The 16,304-nt window shown below is 46.3% G+C and overlaps 2 non-coding genes across 2 annotated transcripts; one reads left to right on the top strand and one right to left on the bottom strand.

Annotated features, from left to right (window-relative positions):
- Nucleotides 1–9,264: 9,264 nt before the first annotated feature.
- On the bottom strand, nucleotides 9,265–9,337 carry trnak-cuu (transfer RNA lysine (anticodon CUU)). Its single transcript has one exon. It is a non-coding gene; the product is annotated as a tRNA-Lys (tRNA).
- A 6,077-nt stretch (nucleotides 9,338–15,414) lies between these two features.
- Nucleotides 15,415–15,486, top strand: trnaw-cca (transfer RNA tryptophan (anticodon CCA)). Its single transcript has one exon. It is a non-coding gene; the product is annotated as a tRNA-Trp (tRNA).
- Nucleotides 15,487–16,304: the final 818 nt, after the last annotated feature.

Consider the following 16,304-nt stretch of genomic DNA (forward strand, 5'->3'; position numbering starts at 1 on the left):
TCCTGCTCAGCAGTTGTGGGCCCACCGTCTATGGCCTTGTCAGGGACCTGCTCGTCCCAGAGAAGACAATAACATATGTGGAGCTCGTAACGCTGATACAGGAACAGCTCAAACCTATAGAGAGCATCCTCACAGCCAGACACCGGTTCTCTCGCCAAGAAATCACAAAATATGCTGCAGACCTGAGACGATTGGCTGCACCATGTGATTTTAGCGATCACCTCACCGAAGTACTAAGGGACATCTTTGTTACTGGAATCGGTCACGAGGGCCTTCTCCACAGGCTGCTCTCTGCGGACACCACGGTCACCCTGCAGAAGGCAATTAATGTGAGCCAGGCGTTCATGATCTCGGCCTGCGATTCCAAGTGGATGTCTCACCCCCAGGACTCTAACCCAGCAAGAACTGTGAACCGAAAGTTGCCTTTTAGAGGCAGGGCTGCTGCTAGCAGTCTCTCTCAGGGAAGAGAGAACAGAACACCGAGTCCCAGAATCCTGAGTCCGCCGCATGGGGCCAACCGTGTGGAGGAAATCACAGGGCCCACCAGTGCCGCTATAAAGACTATACTTGCAAAGGCTGTAACATGAAGGGCCACCTCCAGCGAATATGCAAGAGAAATCATACTCACCGAGTCGATGAAGAGTTGGCTGATCATCCGGAGTCCAGAGACGATGAGGTGTACGGAGTGTTAACCTGCACCACCGAGAGTTCCCCGGTGAAAATGGAAGTTGAAGTCAACTATATTCCAGTCACGATGGAGGTGGACACAGGGGCGAGCCAGTCACTGATGAATCAGGCAGCCTTTCAGAAACTCTGGGACAATCCAATCGAACGACCTAAAATGATCCCGATCGAAGTGAAACTGCTCACCTACACAAACGATACATCCCAGTCGTTGGCAGCGTGGATGTCCAGGTGTCCCATGGCGGCGAGATGCACAGGTTACCTTTGTGGATCGTTGCTGGGGATGGTCCAAAGCTATTAGGAAGAAGGTGGATGAAAAAGATCACTTGGAGCTGGGAAAGGCTCCAACCTCCAGCGATCGACATCCCCCATGATCCCGAAGTTGGATCCAGCACAACACCTGAAAAAACAACCACCCAACTCGACTGTGAGGTAACGACACAGACCGCTCAACCCAACGGTGAGATGATCCAGCCCAAACAACCAGACCTCACCTTCCAGGCTCCAGTGGCAGGACTCCAGAGAAGAAAATTCACGCAGAAGATAACTTCCTGTCATCCGTGGCAGAGCCTGGGGAGAAAAGGATCACCGCAGCCTACCCCATGGAGAGAAAGAAGATTGCGTCTGAACCACGAGGTGAAGGGCCTGAAGTCAAGATGGCGGCAGCCAGACCACAAGGGAGCAACACGTGATGCCGAGCTGCGAACCGGATTGGGGTAAAGATTGAAAGACCCTCTTAAACGAGACCGGCAACCAATCACAATTAAAGGGACAGTTCCACTCTTTATACAGCGATGATGGTGATACAAATGTAAAAGATGTAACTGACAATTTCAAGTTTGTAAATGTAACTAATCATGATAAGTCGGGCAATTGCGGTCAGAACCAATGTATTGTGAGAGTAAACGAAGTGATGACGTGCGATGCTGGGATTTACAAGCATGCCGACAAAACCAAGGGCAACCTCCCGTCAGCACCCAGGTCCCGCGATCATGTAGCCTGCCCCTCCGGGACCAATGTGATACCCCAGGGAGTGTGGCCACACACAGAGGGAGCATACCAGCTGCAGGGCCAGTGATCAGCGGACGGCAAAGGCACCACGACCGGTACCCTGCCCCCGATCGGCTCTAACTCTCTGGCCACCAGGCCCAGTACTGGGAGCGAGCGGATATCACCCTCCTTCCCTCCCAACGGGACCTGGGATGACCAGGCTCCCACTATCGCTGAAGAGCAGCAGGGAGACACCGCAGCCCTCAAAGGAGGACAGGGAGGCCACACACTCCTGTGGCTCTGCCCATCACTAGGCAACGGCAAAGGCTCTGAGACTCAGCCAGGTGAGCGATCTGAGCCCACCCAGCTCCGTCATCAGACAATCTGGACGCAGTCTGGTTACTCTGGAACTAGTGTCCTCACCCACCTGCACCTACACAACCCAGGGGCAAGTCTGTGACACCACGTATGTACATTACCTGTAAAATGTACTTGTTCCACTTCTGCAGAACCCAAACAGTGATGTAACTAATCCGATGTTTTTTTGTTCTTTCTGTCTGTACAGGTCTGCACATGCAGGTGTTGAGCCACACACAGGGTCTATGTATGGGGGGGGGGGAATGCATGTATGTAGCCATGGACACACATGGATCACACCCAGAACCCACTCAACCCCCACTGCAACCTCCAACGATCCACTGCTGAACATTTCCCAATGTCGTGGTAATAAGGACTTGGGGGTCCACAGGGAGAGAACCAAGCCAAAGCATTGACAAGGTGCAAGGGCTTTGGGCACTCAAGTCTCGGGCCAGAGCACACAATGCAAAGGCCAGTGGCACAAGACTAAGGGGAGAGTGATGTTGTGTCTGTATAATATAAGTATACTCCCTGTACACTCAATGTACAGTTACAGAAGACTACTGGATGCACCTTCACACTGTATACACTATGCCTGTACCACCAGAGGGTGCAACTGGTGGAGACCTCGGGATCACCTGTACACGACAGGTAACCAGGTATAAAACGGAGCTCACCATACTGTACCCTCACTCAGGAGCTGCAATAAATGGACGAAGGTCACCACAGTTCAAGTACAATACCTTGCCTCATGGAGTCATTACTTGAGTGCTTACAGACACAATAGAAAGAGATTGAACATTAAATGGTCGGACATTGAGAATTGTAGAGGAACAAAGCGACCTGGAAGTGCATGTCCACAGATCCCTTAAGGTAGCAGGCAAGGTGGATTAGCTGGTTAAGAAGACATACAGAATGCTGGCCTTTATTAGCTGAGGCCTAGAATAAGAGAGCAGGTGGATTGTGCTTGAATATAAAACACTGGTTTGGCCACAGCTGGAGTACTGCGTGCAGTTCTCGTCACCACTTTACAGGAAGAAGACTGTGATCGCACTGGAGACTGACAGAGGAGATTTCGAGGATGTTATCGGGAGTGGAGAATCTTAGCTATGAGGACAGATTGGATAGGCTGGGGGTGTTTTTCTTGGAACAAAGTGGGCTGATGGGAGGCAACATTGAAGTTTATACAATTATGCGGGGCCTTGATATAGTGGATAGAATGGTCCATTTCCCTTAGCAGAGGGGTCAACAACCATGGGGCATAAATTTTAAGTCATTGGTAGAAGGTATAGGGGGGATTTGAGGGGAAATGTCTTCACGCAGAGGGTTGTGTGGGTCTGGAACTCACTGCCTTGAAAGGGTGGGAGAGGCAGAAACGCTCACCATATTTAAAAAGTGCTTGGATGTGCACCTGAAGTTCCGTAACCTGCAGGGTTATGGACCGAGAGCTGGAAAGTGGGATTAGACTGGAGAGCCTGTTATTGGCCGGCACGGTCACGATGGGCCGAAATGGCCTCCTTCCGTGCTGTAAACTTCTGATTATATAATTCTATGAAAAATAATCACCAAACGTGGGGCTCGCACCTCTGACCCTGAGATTTAGTATCTCATAATCTACTGAGTGAGTTAGCTGGGCTTGTGCAAAATGCACCTTTTTGTCGTTGATTACAGCTCCGCCCCAGATGTTTAAACTTGCAGTCGAGGAACTGCCAGGATTTTCTTGAATGGTGGACCAGGCTCGAGGGGCCGAATGGCCTACTCCGGCCCCTAATCCTGACATGCTTATTATCTTACGACATTTCACAGGAGAACAAACTCGCCCCTGAGCATGCATGAGGAGAAAGCTCCAGAAAATATTCCCACCTGGTGAGCTTTCGCATGTGAGGCGAACGTGTTCACCGCTACACTGCAGAAACATCTCCACTTTCAGCACCAGGTCAGATGGAAATGTTAAGCGAGCAGGTGAACTGCAAAATCCCACTTTTTAGGCTTTGGTCGTGGTGTCAAACAATGAGTTGCACTTAATGATTAAAAACAGGAAGTGTCAGAAGTGTGAGGTGAACCCACACCTCCAGACGATACTGCGACCTAAACACAGAACCTCGGACCGCTCGGCCATCCTGACTATTTAATGCTGTATGTGGCCAACTGCAGGTTTATTTTGAACTTTTGTGTCCTGTCACATGAAATAAATGAGGGCAGCAGGAGTATCTCTGCCTGACATCGGGGAAACAGTGAGACAGACCTTGGAGCAAGGGTCTGGTTATTGCCAAGCAGCAAAGAAAATATTAATTCCCGAATTACCCTGAAGAACAGTGACCTCGACGTGATCTGGGGTCAGACGCGCTACCGTTGCGCCACGAGGTCGATACAGCACATCGGAAATGTTTGACTATATGAAGGCTCACAATACAAGGGGCTTTAAAATCCCCGCCCATTCCCACCGGGTGTCAGAAGCAGCGCTCACTTGCCAGTCACCGTATGTTTTTTTGTCAAACTTTTGTGTTGCTTTCACGGGAAAGCATCATTAATTAACCAGTCACCTTCTTTTGCACAATGAAAGAAATGCTAACTGAGGCAGAGTCGATACTTCAACCATTTTTTTCTGTGCTTTGCATAGAAACATAGAAACATAAAAACATAGAAACATAGAAAACAGGTGCAGGAGTAGGCCATTCGGCCCTTCGAGCCTGCACCACCATTCAATATGATCATGACTGATCATTCACCTCAGTACCCCTTTCCTGCTTTCTCTCCATACCTTTGATACCTTTAGCCGTAATGGCCACATTTAACTCCCTTTTGAATATATCTAACGAACTGGCCTCAACAACTTTCTGTGGTAGAGAATTCCACAGGTTCAGAATTCTCTGAGTGAAGAAGTTTCTCCTCATCTCGGTCCTAAATGGCTTACCCCTTGTCCTTAGACTGTGACCCCTGGTTCTGGACTTCCCCAACATCAGGACCATACTTCCTGCCTCTAACCTGTCCAATCCCATCAGACCTGTATATGTTCGATGCGATCCCTTGTCATTCTTCTAAATTCCAGTGAAGAAAAGTCTAGTTGATCCAGTCTTTCTTTACATGTCAGTCCTGCCCTCCCGGGAATCAGTCTGGTGAACCTTATCTGCACTCCCTCAATAGCAAGAATGTCCTTCCTCAGATTAGGAGACCAAAACTGTACACAATATTCCAGGTGAGGCCTCACCAAGGCCTGCGTCCGCGCACATACAGAGGCTGAATTACAGGACATAGTCGACGTATTTATGAAGCGTATGAAAGCATGAGCCTTACGCTAAACATCCGTAAGACAAAGGTCCTCCACCAGCCTCACCGCACAGCACTACCCCCCAGTCATCAAGATCCACGGCGCGGCCCTGGACACCATGGACCACTTCCCATATCTCGGGAGCCTCCTATCAACAAGAGCAGGCATCGACGACGAGATTCAACACGGCCTCCATGCGCCAGTGCAGCCTTCGGCCGCTTGAGGAAAAGAGTGTTTGAAGACCAGGCCCTCAATACTGCCACCAGGCTCATGGTCTACAGGGCTGTAGTAATACCTGCCCTCCTGTAAGGCTCAGAGACATGGACCATGTACAGTCGACACCTCAAGTTGCTGAAGAAATATCACCAACGATGTCTCCGCAAGATCCTACAAATCCCCTGGGTGGACAGACGCACCAACATCAACGGCCTTATTCAGGCTAACATCCTCAGCTTTGAAGCACTGACCACACTCGATCAGCTCCGCTGGGCAGGCCACATAGTCCGCATGCCAGACACAAGACTCCCAAAGCAAGTGCTCTACTCGGAACTCCTTCATGGCAAACGAGCCAAAGTGGGCAGCAGAAACTCTAAAAGGACACACTCAAAGCCTCCCTGATAAAGTGCAACATCCCCACTGACACCCAGGAGTCCCTGACCCAAGACCACCCTAAGTGGAGGAAGTGCATCCGAGAGGGCGCTGAGCACCTCGAGTCTCAACGCCGAGTGCATGCAGAAATCAAGTGTAGACGGCAGAAAGAGCGTTCGGCAAACCTGTCCCACCCATCCCTTCCCTCAACGACTATCTGTCCCACCTGTGATAGGATCTGTGGCTCTAGTATTGGACTGTTCAGCCACCAAAGAACTCACATAACGAGTGGAAGCAAGTCTTCCTCGATTCCGAGGGACTGCCAATGTAGATTCCAAAATTCATGGAAACCCCCCAGTGTTTAGACTCACTGAAAAGGAAATTCGATTAAGCCTATTAAACATAAATTTTGCGATTCTAAAAAGCATATGGAAGAAATCTACAAGTCTTAACCAAGTTTGGGATTTTAAAAGGCATGTTTGGGCCTGTGGGGAAAAGCTGCAGTGACAGAGGGGTGGGATTTAGAGTTTGGATATTGTAGCTAATCAGTTTGTCTGGGGGAGCTCTTTAACCATAGTCAGACCCCCAGAAAACATTAGCATTTATACAATCGACCACGGAAGGAACATTATCCACCCCACCCACAGGATCCAAATATCACATCCATATTCCAACACCTTTTCAACATGTATAGAAATATCTGGCTCAGCTCAGACTTCCCGAAGCCAAAGCAGTGCAATTACAATGGACAAGAGTTCATCAGTTCATAAATAAGGAGTATCACCATCCCAAAGTCTATCAACACCAGATTAAAACATTTAATAAAGTCTCAGTTAGCTAGTGCGCCAAAACTTATACAAAGAAGACCACTTAAATCAATGGGCAGCAAAACTTAAACAAAAGAAACGTTAGATTTGGCACGAAGATTAAGCAGCCTCTCAGAGTATAACTGGGAGCCTATCGTACCAAGAGCAACCTATTTTTCTGAACTTTGCAAAAACAAGATCAAGATCGAGAGCACACGGCGAGAAAACACAGGAAGAGACATCACGACATCGGAGAAAAGAACTTCAAAAAACCAATCAGTGGAACATCAATACCAACTGACTTGGTAACAGGCATCAACCGGACCACCGCGACCGACGGACCCAACCAGGAAAATCAACCACTAGAAAACCGGGGTCCATGCAAGTTTTCCACTCTACAATTTGTGCCTCGACTGTCCAGCAGGTAAAAATGACCGAAACAACTTAAAACCCTATTGATGACAAAGGATACCGGCTTCGGGACAGTCAGAATACTTCGTCACAGACAAGGCACCGGAAGGCTGGAAGGTAGATCACACCGGTTGTGGGAGAGCTGGTTGGTGGTGACATGGAAGTGTCTGCAGTGTGCGGGACCAGACTGCTTCCACACATCCACAATGAATGTCCCACCCTTTATTTGGGAAAAGTGCAACTGAGAGTGGACAAGTTCCATCCCGGTCAGAGCAATCTGAAGCTTTAACTGACTGACACCCGAGTTTGGGATTGTAATGTCTGTCAGCATGTAATGCTTGTAGCTCCACACTGTGGATGTGGACGTATTGTGTACTGCAACTGTATAGTTAATCATTAAACAGAATAGGCTCTTTCCGGAGAGTTCCGAGAGAGCAGCCTGCATGTTAGGAAGCTGTGTGTGCTGTGCTCTGTGAAGATATCACAGGGATGTCTCGCAATGTGTGCATCTATCAGTCTCTGTGGTGCAATGGATTAGTGCATTCAGCTATTAACTGCAAGGTTGGTGGATCGTAGCCCATTCAGGAACAAAGCCTTTAATTGTTTTTCCCTGAGGATTCGGTGCCGTGCAGTTCCAGGTTGTCATTGTGCGTTTTGGCTGCACGAATATATTCCGCAACCATTGCCAGCTGTGCTGTTATCAAGTTATACCAACTGTTACTTGCATTTTCGCGTGGTTGTTCATTGTCTCGTCGCCAATTGATACGCTCATAATAAAGAATGAAACTGAGTACAGTGAACAATGAGTAAGTGTGACATTAGCTCCTTTAATAAAACTCCAGAGTTCTTTTATACCGTGCTGACAAGGGATGCTGGAATCCCTTGGGACTCCAACAGGTCGGCCCTCAGGTCGTGGTGTGATACAGATCGCTAAGGGTTAAATACATAACACAAGGTGTGTACAGAAATCAACCATCAAAAGCCCTGTCATTAACCAGAGGGGTTTCCGGCAATTTTCTGATCGCAAAGCGCTTTCACTCCTTGTCCTTAAAATTGCAGATGTGGGAATTGGGGCGTTTAATGACTTTGAAAGGAGAACATTGTTGTTTGGTGCAGTTCCGGTCAGAGAAATGTTTGTGAAAGGAACTTTTTGCAGAGAGAGGGATTGAGCATTTCAGCTTGTTGCTGAACACTTCTCTCTGGGCACTGAGCTGCGCAGCAGTTTCCGTAGTGTAGCGGTTATCATGTTTGCCTCACACGCGAAAGGTCTCTGTTTCGAGCCTGTGCGGAAACATTATTTGTGAAGCAAAAACTTGTCTGCAATAAAATTTAACAAAAGCTGTCCGGGATACATTGTCGCATGAGCAATTAACATTTTAAAACTAATCACCTCAAATACAGAGCGTGCAAAATCAGATCGGGGATAAAACTTCTTCAAGTGTTAAAGTTTCACTAATGATTAAAGTTCACTTTTTGAAATTTCGATTGTCCCTGTTCGCATTTCTTTCATTCTGTGAAACAACACTGTCGGTTTATACCATCAGATCTAAGTTGCATTTGAAACCCACAAACAACTCATTAATTATTCGCTCTTCCCCAGTTCCAGAGGTCAGAGGGTTATTGTCCATCCCTGGGATGCAAACTACCTCGGACCCGGGGCAAAGCTCCTCGTGCACCGAGCACAGGCTCAAGAAAACCCCGGAGGAGAGGATATCCCGATCACTGGGCCTTCCAGCAACACAGAACAAGCGCCCGGTCTGAAACTTTACCGAGTAATAACTTGCAACTAAAGCATCCGACAGTCAGGATGGCCGAGCGGTCTAAGGTGCTGCGTTCAGGTTGCAGTCTCCACTGGCGGTGTGGATTTGAATCCCACTACTGACATTCAGTGTTTTTAATTACAAACTCATTTGTTTTGACACCACTCTGAAGTGCTTTGGGACATCCATCGAACTTCAAAAAATTTCTCCACTTCAATGACAAACGGTGATATCAAAGTTACTTCCCAAACCGGGAAACGATCCCGGGTGGCTGCAGCGAAAGGAATGGTTTTGTGAAGCATTGAAAGGTGCCCTCTAAATATCTCTAAATAATAGAAGATAATGTGTTCATTAATGATGTTTTTCCATAAAAGCAACATAAATTTTAAAGAACAGTAATTGACTAACATGGGGCTCAAACCCACGACCCTGAGATTAAGAGTCTCATGCTCTACCGACTGAGCTCGCCAGGCTTCTCAACATCTACCCTGTCAATCCCCTTCAGAATATTGTCCGTTTCAACGAGATCACCTCCCATTCTTCGAAACTCCAGAGAGTATCGGCATGTTCTACACAATTTCTCATCATAGGACAGCCCTCTCATCCCAGGAATCAATCTGTTGAACCTCTGTTGCACCATCTCCAAGGCAAGTATATCCTTCCTTAGATAAGTACCATGGGCGAATATCCTGTTTTTCTGCTGATTCTACGGTTGTATAAAAAGTTATTAAAATTCAACAGTCGCTGGGCAAACATATTTGTATTTCCTTCAGTGTGCAATACATGTGGGTGCATTAATGCTGATTGAAACAATTATTCAGTATTTCACCGACTTGAATTATTTTTAATCAACTTGCTCTGTAACAATGCTTTCCCTGACCGAAAATGAAACACTGACCACAGCAATGAGAACACCAAACCCTAACCACTAGACTGCCAGGGAGCACTGTTTGCAGTTGCCCCATAGTACCGAATATATAGCCCACAGTACAAGAGTAAGGAAGTCTTGCTACAATTGTACAGGGCCCTGGTGAGACCACACCTGGAGTACTGCACACAGTTTTGGTCTCCTTATCTGAGGAAGGATACACTTGCCTGGGAGGTGGTACAACAGAGGTTCAACAGATTGATTCCTGGGATGAGAGGACTGTCTTAAGTTGAGAGATTGTGTAGAATGGGACTATACTCTCCGGTAGTTTAGAAGAATGAGAGGTGATCTCATTGAAACACACAATATTCTGAAGGGGATTGACAGGGTAGATGCTGAGAGGTTGTTTCCCCCGGGCTGGAGTATCTAGAACCAGGGGGCACAGTCTCAGGTTAAGGGGTCGGCCATTTAAGACAGAGATGAGGAGGAATTGCTTCACTCAGGGGGTTATGAATCTGTGGAATTCTCTGCCCCACAGGCCTGTGGATGCTGAGTCTCTGAATATATTCAAGGCTGCGTTCGATAGATTTTTGGAGTCTCAGGGAATCAAGGGATCGGGAGATCGAGCGGGAAAGTGGAGTTGAGATCGACGATCAGTCATGATCACAATGAATGGTGGAGCAGGCTTGAGGGGCCGTATGGCCTACTACTGCTCCGATTTCTTATGTTGTTATCTGTACTGGCACTGTGAAATAAATTTCCATTAGTCCCATTCCCCAGCACCCTGCAAATGTTTCTTTTTCAACTATATTTTCCTTTGGAAAGTTAATATTAAATCTGCTTCCAAAACCCTGTCAGGCAGAAAAATATTCACATTAATTTTATACAGCCCCATTTTAGACATTACTTTCCCTGCTTTGCATGTCATGCGTGGGCAAATGCATGGCAGATGAAGTATGATGTGGATAAATGTGAGGTTATCCACTTTGGTGGTAAAATCAGAGAGACAGACTATTATCTGAATGGTGACAGGTTAGGAAAAGGGGAGGTGCAATGAGACCTGGGTGTCATGGTATATCAGTCATTGAAGGTTGGCATGCAGGTACAGCAGGTGGTTAAGAAAGCAAATGGCATGTTGGCCTTCATAGGGAGGGGATTTAAGTACAGGGGCAGGGAGGTGTTACTACAGATGTACAGGGCCTTGGTGAGGCCGAACCTGGAGTATTGTATACAGTTTTGGTCTCCTAACTTGAGGAAGGACATTCTTGCTATTGAGGGAGGACAGTGAAGGTTCACCAGACTGATTCCCGGGATGGCGGGACTGACATATCAAGAAAGACTGGATCAACTGGGTTGTATTCACTGGAGTTCAGAAGAATGAGAGGGGATCTCAGAAACATTTAAAATTCTGACGTGGTTCGACAGGTTAGATGCAGGAAGAAAGTTTCCAATGTTGAGGAAGTCCAGAACCAGGGGTCACAGTCTAAGGATAAGGGGTAAGCCATTTCGGACCGAGATGAGGAGAAACTTCTTCACCCAGACAGTGGTGAACCTGTGAAATTCTCTGCCACAGAAAGTTGTTGAGGCCAATTCACTAAATATATTCAAAAACGAGTTAGATGTAGTCCATACTACTAGGGGGATTAAGGGGTATGGCGAGGAAGCAGAAATGGGGTACTGAAGTTGCATGTTCAGTCATGAACTCATTGAATGGCGGTGCAGGCTCAAAGGGCCGAATGGCCTACTCCTGCACCTATTTTCTATGTTTCTATTTTTCTGTGAATTATTATCTTGTCTCATTTTACACACTGCATTTTAGGACATTGCTTTAAAATGTTTGGTGCCTGAGTGTGAAATATTAGATGAAATAAACATAGTGAGAGATGAGGTATTAAGAGGTTTAGCAGCTATGAAAGTGGATATCCCCAGGCCCAGATGAAATGCATCCCAGGCTGTTAAGTGAAGCAAAAGAGGAAATAGCAGAGGCTTTGACCATCATTTTCCAATCCTCTCTGGCTTCAGGTGTGGTGCCAGAGGACTGGAGGGCTGCTAACGTTGTATCTTTGTTTAAGAAGGAAGAAAGGGAGAGACCGAGTAATTACAGGCCAGTCAGCCTAACCTCGGAGGTGGGTAAATTATTGGAAAAAACCTAAAGGACAGGATAAATCTTCACTTAGAAAGACACGGATTAATCAACGACAGTCAGTACGGATTTGTTAAGGGAAGGTCGTGTCTGACTAACTTGATTTAATTTTTTGGGAAGGTAACCAGGAGGGTCGATGAAGGCAAAGCATATGATGTAGTGTGTATGGATTGTAGCAAAGCTTTTGATAAGGTCCCACATGGCAGACTGGTCACAAAAGTAAAAGCCCATGGAATCCAGGGCAAAGTGGCAAGTTGGATCCAAAACTGGATCGGAGGTATGAAGCAAAGGGTAATGGTTGGTGCGTGTTTTTGAGACTGGAAAGATGTTTCCAGTGGGGTTCCACAGGACTCAGTACTAGGACCCTTGCTTTTTGTGATTTACATCAATGATCGACATTTGAATATAGGGGTTATGATTGAGAAGTTTGCAGATGATACTAAAATCTGCGGTGTGGTTAATAATGAAGAAGAAAGCTGCGGAATGCAGGAGGAAATCAATCAACTGGTCAGGTGGGCAGAACAGTGGCAAATGGAGTTTAATCTGGAGAAGTGTGAGGTCATGCATTTTGGGAGGGCTAACAAGGAAAGGGAATACACATTAAATGGTAGGACACTGAGAAGTGTAGAGGAACAAAGGGACATAAGAACATAAGAACATAAGAAATAGGAGCAGGAGTCGGCCATACGGCCCCTCGAGCCTGCTCCGCCATTTAATACGATCATGGCTGCTCCGATCATGGAATTGGTCCACTTACATGCCCGCTCCACATAACCCCTTATTCCCTTATCGTTTAAGAAATTGTCTATATCTGTCTTAAATTTATTCAACGACCCAGCTTCCACAGCTCTCTGGGACAGCGAATTCCACAGATTTACAACCCTCTGAGAGAAGAAAGTTCTCCTCATCTCAGTTTTCAATGGGCGGCCCCTTATTCTAAGATTATGCCTCCTAGTTCTAGTCTCCCCGAACAGTGGAAACAACCTCTCTGCATCCATCTTGTCAAGCACCCTCATAATCTTATACGTTTCGATAAGATCACCTCTCATTCTTCTGAATTCCAATGAGTAGAGGCCCAACCTATTCAACCTTTCCTCATAAGTCAACCCCCTCATCTCCGGAATCAACCTAGTGAACCTTCTCTGAACTGCCTCCAAAGCAAGTATATCCTTTCGTAAATATGGAAACCAAAACGGCACGCAGTATTCCAGGTGTGGCCTCACCAATACCCTGTATAACTGCAGCAAGACTTCCCTGCTTTTATACTCCATCCCCTTTGCAATAAAGGCCAAGATTCCATTGGCTTTCCTGATCATAAATTTAATTTAAGACAGAGATAGACAGTTTCTTAACTGATAAGGGAATAAGCGGTTATGGGGAGCGGGCAGAGAAGTGGACCTGAGCCCATGTTCGGATCAGCCATGATCGTATTAAATGGAGGAGCAGGCTCGAGGGGCCGTATAGCCTACTCCTGCTCATATTTCTTATGTTATGTTCTTATCACTTGCTGTACCTGCATACTAACCTTTTGTGTTTCATGCAAAATTACCCCAGGTCCCACTGTACTGTAGCACTTTGCAATCTTTCTCCACTTAAATAATAACTTGCTCTTTGATTTTTTCTACCAATGTTCATAACCTCACACTTTCCAACATTGTACTCCATCTGCCAAATTTTTGCTCACCTCACTTCGCCTGTTTATGTCCTTTTGATGATTTTTTGTATCCTCTTCACACATTGCTTTTCCTCCCATCTTTGTATCATCAGCATACTTGGCAATGTTACACTCGATCCCTTTAGCCAAGTCATTAATATAGATTGTAAATAGTTGGGGCCCCAGCATCGATCCCTGCGGCATCCAACTAATTACTGATTGTCAAACCGAGAATAAACAATTTATCCCGACTCTCTGTATTCTGTTAGTTAGCCAATCCTCCATCCATGCTAATATATTACCGCCAACCCCGTGAACTTTTATCTTGTGCAGTAAATTTTTATGTGGCACCTTGTCAAAATGCCTTCTCGAAGTCAAAATATATCACATCCACGGGTTCCCCTTTATCCACCCTGTTCATTACATCCTCAAAGAATTAATAATTGCTGTAATCACCATGAAAAACTATACTTTCTGTGATAGACCGAGCTTACAGACTATCTGGCTTCTCCTGCCCTTTGCCGGGCACGTGTTCCGGGTTTAATTTTACAAACTGTGTGAGTTCGCTGATCGCAGGGAGACGATAGGAGCCTCTGTGGCCCTACTGTGACGATGTGGAAGTGAACACGGTGGCTGGGTGATCCATGACATTTCTGTAAAGGGCAGCGGAGGAGAAGGATTGAGAACTTTCAGTGTGGGACAGAAGTTGTTTAAGGTGAGCCAACACATTCCTGATCAGCACAGAGGGAGCTCACTGGTCAGCTCCCCTTTGTTGCGGTTGTTGTGCCAGAGGTTTCTGTCATACAGCGGTTATCACGTTTTCTTTGCATGAGACAGGGCCCTGGTTCAATCCTGGCCACGAACTTTATATTTCAACTTGCTTTAGAGGAACAATCAGAGGCGAGTTTATTCTCCTGGCAAATGCTGCCTGATCTGCTGAGATTTCCAGCATTTGCTGTTTTTATTTGCTATTTATTCTCCTGGCAAAAGGGCTCCCTTATTCCTTCATTGCTCTTTATTTCACTTCAGTAAATAGATAACTTTCAGTGAGAGAAAACGGATCCATCGGGGAACTTTCGTGTGAGAGGCCAACGTGATATCCGCTACACTGCAGCCCATCAAAGGGCGAGAAACCACTGAATATAAAGGATGAGCTCACAAATATCAGGGTCAGTGCAGTCTGGTCAACGTCAAACCCTCCTTTCTTATTCAGCAGAGGCATGAACGGGAGTCAGACGCCACAAAATTTAATTAAAGACACAAATATAAGTAACACTTCCAAATCTTTTCACTGTAAAATTCTTTCACTTTATTTGAAATCCTACTGAATTGAATCTGAAAATGGGCACCATGGGATTTTATCCTCACTGCTGATTCTATTTTCTGTGCACGGTAGGAATAACCGGTGCTGTTAAATTTGATAAAAGTTGCCCCAGATTCCTGGCGTTATCGGCAATGAAGGTTTTGAACCAGAATCCTAAAATACAGTGTGTAAAATGGGTTAATATGCAGAAGAACATAAGAACATAAGAAATAGGAGCAGGAGTCGGCCATACGCCCCTCGAGCTTGCTCCGCCATTTAATACGATCATGGCTGATCCGATCATGGACTCAGGTCCACTTCCCTGCCCGCTCCCCAAAGCACAGGACAAATGATTGATGTATCGACTGTCCCTCAGTTAGCATTTCTTTCATTGTGCAAAAGAAGGTGAGGGATTAATTAATGATGCTTTCCCGTGAAAGCAACACAAATGTTTCAGAAAAAAACATAAGGTGACTGGCAGTTGAGCGCTGCTTCTGATACCTGGTGGGAATGGGCAGGGATTTTAAAGCCACTTGTATTGTGAAACCTTCATATAGACGAACATCCCACACGTTCTGCGTAGGCCTCGTGGCGCAATGGTAGCGCGTCTGACTCCAGATCAGAAGGTTGCGTGTTCAAATCACGTCGGGGTCACTGTTTTTTTGGAAATTGTTCTTCCAGAATTAATATTTTCTTTGCTGTTTGGCAATAACCAGACCCTTGCTCCAAAGTCTGTCTCACTGTTTCCCCGGTGTCAGGCAGAGATACGCCTGGTGCTCTCATTTATTTCATGTGACAGGACACTACAGTTCAAAATCAACCTGCAGGTGGCCACACCCAGCACTGAATAGTCAGGATGTCCGAGCGGTCTAATGTGCTGTGTTCCGTTCGCAGTCTCCTCTGGAGGTGTTGATTTGAATCTGACATTTCTTACTTTTTATCATTAAGTGAAACTCATTGTTTGACACCACAACTCACTCCAAAATACTGGGATTCAGCAGTTCACCTGCTCACTTCACATTTCCGTCTGACCTGGTGCTGAAAGTGGAGATGTTTCCGCAGTGTAGCGGTTCACATGTTTGCCTCACAAGTGAAAGCTCACTGGGCGGGAATGTTTTCTGTAGCCTTCTCCTCATGCATGCTCAGGGGCGAGTTTGTTCTCCTGTGAAAGGTCATAAGATCATAAGTATGGAAGGATTAGGGGCCGGAGTAGGCCATTCGGCTCCACAAGCCTGGTCCACTATTGAAGAAGATCCTGGCAGTTCCTCGACAGCAAGTTTAAACATCTGGTTATGTTCCTAACATCATTTGAACCGCAGTGTTTCCGTAGCGTCGTTGTTATCACGTTCGCTTCACACGCGAAAGGATCCCGGGCGGAACGTGATTTTTGAGACTATTTTTGCTGTGAAATAAATTGAACAAAAGTCACCCCAGATTCCTTGTCACATGAGCAATAAACATTTTAAACCTGT

Source organism: Pristiophorus japonicus, unplaced genomic scaffold (assembly GCF_044704955.1).
Source record: "Pristiophorus japonicus isolate sPriJap1 unplaced genomic scaffold, sPriJap1.hap1 HAP1_SCAFFOLD_58, whole genome shotgun sequence".
NCBI lineage: Eukaryota > Metazoa > Chordata > Chondrichthyes > Pristiophoridae > Pristiophorus > Pristiophorus japonicus.